The sequence below is a fragment of the Chrysochloris asiatica genome, unplaced genomic scaffold (genome assembly GCF_000296735.1).
Source record: "Chrysochloris asiatica unplaced genomic scaffold, ChrAsi1.0 scaffold00017, whole genome shotgun sequence".
NCBI classification, from domain to species: Eukaryota; Metazoa; Chordata; class Mammalia; order Afrosoricida; family Chrysochloridae; genus Chrysochloris; species Chrysochloris asiatica.
The window spans coordinates 25,225,968-25,234,564 of NW_006408535.1; positions in this window are offsets into that span (position 1 = coordinate 25,225,968).

Sequence of the window (8,597 nt, forward strand, 5' to 3'; positions counted from 1 at the left end):
CATTTCTTGTGGGTAAATACCAAGTAGGGGAATTGCAGAAGAAAAGATATTTTAAAAGGGATTTTCAAGTGCAAGCCACATTCTTCTGAGAGGCATCAGTATTTGTCAGGGCTTAGAACCAGTTCTAACTAATTCAGTCACGGCCAACACAGTGAAGTAGGAACAGTCCTGGATTTGTCAAATGTGTGTGTGTTGAAACAATAACCAGAGCAGAGAAACGTGAGTTGAAGTCTTGGAATGGAAGAGTTGGAAGAAGCGTAGTGAGCCCTTCCAGCAGTTTGATACAGCAGATTGCATTATTATTGGATTATTGTTGCCAGGACTGTGGAGAATAGCCCACATTCAGAGCTATGTGGTTTTCGAGCAGGGTACCATTCCTTCCCATCTGCCTATCAAGACATTTGGTTACAGTCCTCATGTTATTCTTGTTTTCTAAGTATCTAGCAGGTCATCACAATTTTTCCCATTCTTGTTGTTAAGTTCCATTGAGTCAGTTCCAAGCTATAGTGACCCTGTATAGGGTTTCCTAGGAGTGGCTGGTGAGCTTGAACCACTTACCTAGAGGTTCAAACTGGCTTGCAGTCCAGGACTCCATACCAGTTACTAATATATTAGTTCCTGAATATGTATTTGATGAATGAATGAATCATGATTTGTGCGTGTGGTGTTGTGGGATAAACACTGAACTGCAAGGTCAGTTTGGACTGCAAGGTCAGTGGTTCAAATCCACCAGCTACTCCTAAGAAGCCCTATACAAGGTTGCTATGAGTTGGAATCAACTCAACAGCACCACAACAACAGTTACCATCCCAGTACACACACATTATGCAAATTCGGATATGTTCTGGTTTTACTTCATCAACCATGATTGATTGAGGAAGAATCACTTGAAAGCCCTTGTGCTTCTGGGGGATAAGTTTTAAAGCACGTGTGGTGAGAGGGCTTGATATGTGTCTCTTTTGAGGGTGAAATGTGCTTCCACCCAGCTTGAAAATGTTAAATACTTGTTTACATATGTTTAGATACTCTCCATCTTTCCAAATCCTGTTCATAGGCTATTCACCATATCTGGTTGGTGCATTTTAGTTCCTCAATGTATATTTGATGAGTGAATGAATCATGATTTGGGTCATTATAGTAAGTAGTTGAGGAGAAGGGAAGTAAATTATTTCATTTCAGTAACGAAGTAAAAACAAGTTCTAAGAGTCATTTTTAGCATGATTGAAACAAGGTAAAAAAAAAAGAATCAAAGAAAAAAACCTAAGGAAAAAAGCCAAATATATTAAAACATACAAGTGTTAATATATATTAGATGTAAATTATCTTTTGTTGTTGTCGTTATGTGCCGTCAAGTCGATTCTGACCCATAGCGGCCCTGTATAGGGTTTCCAAGGAGCAGTTGGTGAGTTTGGACCACCAACAATGCAGTTCAAATGACTTTGCAGTCCCAGTGCCACACCAGGACTCCTAAATTATCTATATGCTTAGCGAAATTTAATATTCAAAATTAGAAGTAACAATATCAAGGCTGTCAAATAAAAAGGAGATACCTTATTTAATGTTGTTATTGTTAGGTGCCATCGAATTGGTACTGACTCACAGCGACAAAATGAAACCTCACAATTGTTGCTACATCTGAATCCTTTGCTGCTGCCCCTGTGCAAATCCATCTCCTTGGGGGGGTTCCTCTTTTTTTTGCTGATCCTCCACTTACCAAGCATGATGTTCTTCTCCAGGGACTTGTCCTTCCTGATAACATGCCCAAAGTATGACAGATGAATTCTAGCCATCCTGGTTTATCAGGCACATTCTGACCGTACTTCTGCCAATGCAAATTTGTTTGTTCTTCTGACAGTACTTTTAATATTCTCTTCCAATTCTATAACTCAAATGCATCAATTCTTCTATAGTCTTCTTAATTCTTTGTCTAGCTTTCACATGCATATGAGGTTATTAAAAGTATCATGGCTTGGGGCAGACACACCTTAGTCCTTAAACTGACATCTTCCCTCTTGAACACTTTTTTGTTTTGTTTTTTGTTTATTTTTGTTTTCAGATAAAATATCCATTTGTTCCTAATCATCTCTATAATAAAATTTTGTTGGTGAAAGCAATGTGATTGGATATGCTTCATTCCTTTTTTGTTTTTTTAATTGTAACACATATATATTTTACTTATTTTGCATTCATAAATTGTTATTTGGAATAACAAAAGCCTAAGCCCCCCAACTCTCTCTCCCCACCTCCCTCACCCCACCTCTGTAAGTCGATTCAAACTCTACATAGGGTTTATGAGACTGTAAATCTTTACAGAAGCAGACAGCTTCATCTTTCTTCTATGTAGCAGGTGGTGGGTTTAAACAGGCAAACTTGTGGTTAACAGTCCAATGCCTATCCAACAGCACCACCCTATTTCATTTGTCTGTATCAGATACAAACATGTATTCTAAATGATTGGCAATAGAACTGTGGACCAGCAAGATTGCTAAATTATTAAAGGCTCAGTTCAGACGCTAGATGTCAATAGTTTTAGGAAACTGTTAATTCTAGATTTGTCAACTTAAATTAGGCCCACATGGATATACTTTTCCATCTTGAGAAATAAACATATGTAGAGTATGGAAAAGCCTCTTAAGGGAGAAATTGCTTTGCCCTGGTACAATAAGTTCATTGAGGGTTCTTATGTGAGATTTGTGATGTTGATATTAGAGAGCTTTTGGATACCTGTAAATGGTCTAATGGTAGAGTTTAAAGTACAAGTACATAATAACTCAGTACCATTCAATTCCACTAGTTTCTCCTACTAGCTATTCATTTCTGTTTAGCTAAATTCTCACTTAAAATCTTACCACTTTTCTGTGCTACCCTTTTTTTTTTTTAAGTGTTTTATTGTGAATTATATGATAGCTTACATGGGAGAACATTTGTTTTACGTTCATTCTATCGTACATCGTATCATTGCCATGGGTACAAGCCCCTCCATACATCATCAACTTACCAAAGGATATGCCCTGCAAGCCTGCCCCCTACACTATCCCCCCACCCCAGTATCCTCTTGAACACTTTTAAAGAGGTCTTGTACAACATATTTGCCTAATACAATATGTCATTTGATTTCCTGACTGCTGTTTCCTTTAATGTTGATGGTTGATCTGAACAAAATGATGTCTTTGACAACGTCTATTTTTACTTATTATATGGATATTATTTATTGTTCCAGTGGTGAGGAGTTTTGTTTTCTTTACATTGAGGTGCAGCCCATATGGAAAGCTGTGGTCTTTGATCTTCATCAGTTGGTATTTTAAGTTGTCTCTGCTCTCAGTAAGCATGGTTGCATAGTGTAGGTTGTTAATGAGTACTAAATCCACATGGGAGCCATGTCTAACTTCCCTTGGCTTCACAAGGGGGAAAGAGAACCAAACTCAAAATCAGCCCAATGCTGATTCCTGTGAAGTGGAGATCCAATACGCTCCCATCCTATAACCTTCCTTACCTTATTCTGACACCAGCCATTCATCCAATAGAACTTTCTGCTTCATATCTGGGTTCAATAATCCACTGCAATGGTCACACAGAACTCATAACAATACTCTTGATTATGGGGTTTACTAGGGAAGTGAACTGGGTACAATTCAGGATCAAAACCAACTCAGGACTTAGCAGTTCTCCAGTCAGGAACGTCTCTTGTCTGTCATACTGCAGGCATGCCTCACTCTTCTATTCAGCCCCTCAGCTACGTGGTGCGTTGACCTCTGCCCTGCTCGAGCTTGTGTTACAAAGTTCTTTTAGCCAATCTGCGATTGCACAAAAATGCACATTGTTCAAATCAATCTCCTGCTTGTAGGCACTCAGCTTTATTTAGTCCATAGGCCTATAGCCCTAAGTTGCTCTGTCTATCCATGCTACCACCTCTGCTGTCATGTCTGCCATCGCCTCTTGCCATCACCTCTTGCTGTTGCTTTTACCATCATTGATTCTCTAGGAAGGAATCTCATGCTTCACTCATGCTCTTCCTTCTTGATGGTTTGGGATCTTCTGTCTCTGCTTCTGAGATGGCTCCTTTAAAGCCTTGCTGGAGGACAACACTAACTAATCCCAGCCCTGGAGTCCTATATACTTTATTTAGACAGTCCCAACCAATCATTTGGTGGGAATTAAAAAGACTTTGTATAGAAAAGTCATTTCAAGTAAATTCAAGGCACCATATTGAGTCTTCCTCTAATCCTGATACCATGTTCTTCTTTATATGGTCCAGCTTCTTGAACTATTTGTTCAGCATACAGATTATAAAAGTATGGTAAAGGAATAAAACCTTGGCACACACTTTTTATAATTTTAAAACATACAGTATTTCCTTGTTCTGTTCAAACAATTTCCTCATGAGCACATTTAATATTTTCCGCAATGTTGTCCATAGCTTGTTATGATCTACACAATCAAAAGACTTTGCATAGTCAATAAGTGTAGGTAAACATCTCTCTGGTATTCTCTGCTTTCAGTGAAGATCCATTGGATGTCAGCAATGATACCCCTAGTTCTACGTCCTCTTCTAAATCTGGCCTGAACCTCTTACAGCTCCCTGTCAATGTATTGCTGCAGGTGGTTTTGAATTATCTTTAACAAAATTTTACTTGCATGTGATACTAATGATATTGTCTGATGATTTCTGAATCCTGTTAGGTCACCTTTCTTTGGAATGGGCACTAATATGGATCTCTTCCAATCACTTGGCCAGATAGCTGTGTTCCAAATTTCTTGGCATACATGAGTGCTACATCAGTTTGCTGAAAGATTTCAATTTGTATTCCATCTTTTCCCGGTGACTTGGTCTTTGCCAATGCCTTCAGTGAACCTTTGACTTCGTCTTTCAGTATCATTGGCCATTGTTCATATGCTACCTCTTGAAATAGTTGAACATCAACCATTTATTTTTGGTACAGTGTCTCTGTATTGCTTCTATCATCTTTTGATGCTTTTTGCATCATTCAATATTTTGCCCATAGAATCCTTCAATATTTCATATCGAGGATTGAATTCCATTCTTAGACCTAATTTAGACAATGAAAATTGATATATTTTTACCTATGAACTAGTTATTTGTTGTATGAAGCTATATTTGATATATAAAGCTATTGAAAATATTTTTGGAGGATTCTTGCTATTGCCAAGTATTTTCGAGTCACCTCCTGTGTAGGGTTTCCCTGGAGTGGTTGGTGGATTTGAACCACCAACTTTTTGTTTAGCAGTCTAGTGATTATCCTACCGCATAAAACCAGGACCCGTTTAGACTTGGATAATTATTTTTCCTCAAGATTCTTTTATGGAATCAGTTACCCAAATTGAGTAATCGCTTTATCATCTGAAGAATTAAATTAAAACCAATTTCAAGGTTTCAAAGACACAGAATGATGGTATTATTCCTATTTTACAGTCTTATTGCTTTTATGTTTTGACAAAAGACAAACAAAGTTTATTTAGCAGTAAAAAAAAAAAAATAAGTAACTAGTGGAATAGAACCACCAACGTTTTGGTTAGCAGGTTAGGCACTTTAACCACTGCACCACTAAAGCTCTATGAATCAGATTTGTGAATATTTAGAGTCATTCTACTTGGGCCTAGTGAAAATTTTTACACCTACACAGAATAATGTCGTCATCACATAATTAATAAAGCTCTGGAATAGAAATTTAAAATATACAGGGGGAAAAAAATGAGAAAGCTATTTTGAATCCCACAATGGAATAAATTGCCATGGTACAGTGCAAACTAATCAGAGCATATCCAATGCTGTAAGGTTACTACTATAAATAAATACACAGATCCACACATACTCAGACCTGATGGTTTTCCTTCAAAATGATGGAGTAGGCTGAACTTTATGTTCATGTGTCTCCTGAATGTCAATACCTTTCTGAGGTTGAGGTAATTTTCCTACCTCAGGATTTCTAAAGAAGTAAGCATTCATTCCCCATCTTTTTTGGTTCTCAAAGTATACATATGCATATGCTAATTTCACTGGTAAATTTTACTGTTATATTGAACTCTTTCAATATGACAACATCTGGGAATGGAGGGGAAAAAAAGCCTTAATGAAGACTGAAGTCACTACTAAGAGTTAAAGATCATTTCTAGCACTTCTAGATCATTTTATCACCTAGGCTTTAGGTTGCAAAAGTTTACCATCTTCCTATCTTCTCCTAAAGCGTATTTTGTTTTGTTTCATTTATTTAATTTTTTTGGTGTGCAAATTTTAGCATATGTTAATCTGGTTGCTGTTGTAAGTTGAATTGTGCCTTCCAAAAACAAATGTATGTTAACCCCTGTATCAGTGAACATGACTTTGTCGAAAAATAGACAGTTTCTTTTGTCATGTGAGTGGGGCCATAGAGAGAAGGGTGGGCTCTAAAAGTAAATCACTTCTAGGTGGTATCGTATAAAAATAGCAGAACAGACACAGACATACACAAAAGATACCACTTGAATGAGGATAGAGGCAGATGACTATATAAGCCCAGGCATGCCAAGAATTGCTGGCAGTTTTACTGTAGTCCTGCTGTGGTACTGTGGATTAATGTCCTGAACTGCTAAGTCATTTGAACTGCAAAGTCGGCTGTTCACGTTCAACAGACACTCCTGGGAAACCCTATACAAGGTTGTTATGGGTCGGTACTGACTCGATGGCACTTACCAAACAATACCATGGAAAACTCCATAGGGACAGTATGTTACATGGGGATGCTATTAACTCTACATACAACAAAAAGAACTAGAAGATGAAATACACAAACAAGGATCTTCCCATGGAGAAAGAGCCTACACTTACTGATGCCCTGAATTTGGACTTACAGCCTCCAGAACTTTGAAAAAACACATTTCTTTTTTTTTAAAAAGGCACCCTGGTGGTGCAGTGGTTAAGGTACTCAGCTGCCAATCAGAAAGTTGGTGGTTTGAACTCACAAGCTGTTCCACAGGAGAAATGTGTGGCAGTCAGCTTCCCTAAAGATTTACAGCCTTGGAAACCCTATGGGGTAGTTCTCTGTTCTGTAGGGTTGCTGAGTTGGAAATGACACTATAGTAGTGGGTTTGGTTTTGATTTTATGTTATTCTTTGTTATAGCAGCAGTAGGGAACTAAGACAGTGTCAACATTTTAAAAGCAGAATGTTTCACATAAAAATTCAGGTTCTTGGATTCATTTAAATAATTGGAGCAGCTGAAAACAGAAGTCAAAATCCTCATCAGCTAACTAACTTTCATTAGCCACCTCCTAGATAAGGCAGTCTGTCCAGTTCATTGCTGAATCCATCTTGTCCACTTCATTCATTTATATTCCTTGCCTGACCCCTATGAGCATTTGTATTTGCATCCTTGTTTTAGACCCAAATGAACTGTTTTCCAGCCAGCAATTCTCTCAGCATTCAATTAAAATAAATTACAAGCCTAGAAGCAATCTGTTTTTCAGGAATGAAAAGAAATTCTTAATACTGCTTTCACAGTTAATATGTAATCAGTGAGTAAATTATTGCCATGTTTAGAGCTTTTGTAGGACCGTATTCAGGAAGGAATAGTACAAAGTCATACATGCTTTCATATGAATTGTTGAAAAAGAACCTCTATTTAATGTATTGGGGAAAATGAGAAAAGCAACATGTATTTTTGTTGTTCTGAACAGGATGACAAAACAAGTGAAAATAGGTGTATAAATGCCAGTAGGAAGTAATGAAAAACAAAATTGCTACAGCTCTTCAGTGATCACAAAGGTCAGTGGTATTCTATGATGGCCTGGAGCAACAACTAAAAAACTTCTCTCCTAGTCATTGTATCAACAAGCTTCAGCATTCACTCTCCCTTATGAATTAGAAAAAAAAAAAAAGATGAACAACTTTCATGCTTTCCATCAGCACTTTGAAATAACTTACACAGAATATGTTGCCTAACAGAGAGGAATGATCCCAGTTGAAATGTAAAACTAAAGCCCAAATCCAAATGTGCTTTTGAGCATCATACAGTACTAAAGAAACTATAAGCCATAAAGTTGCGAACTCCTCTGTTTATGGAATATATCTTTGGCATTAAAGGGACATACTAGATCTCAGCAAAATCTTTGAAAGGTATCAAATTTAAAGACCTTTAGTTCTCCTCAGAAGCTTTATAACATCAACTGTTATCAAAGTTTTGATATAAAATCAGGTAAACCACTCAAGGTAGAGATTTCACAGAAAGTGAAAAAAGTAAGCAAAATGAAATGTTGCTAGGTGTCCTTGAGTTAATTTCGTCTCATAGAGACCCTATGCAGAAAAGATTGAAACACTGTCTGGTCCTGTGACATCCTCACAATTGTTATGTTTGAGCCCATTGTCACTACCACCATGTCAATCCATCTCACGGTAAATCTTCTTTATACACTGACCCTCCGTGTTTCAAAGAATGATGTCTACTCAGAAGAAGTAATTATTTCCCAGTCATGTTTTGAGTGCCTTCCAACCTGAGGGGCTCATTATTTGGCACTGTATCAGATAATGTTGTTAGGTGTCATTGAGTCGGTACTGACTGATAGCAACCCTATGCACAGCAGAATGAAACATTGCCAGGGCCTGGG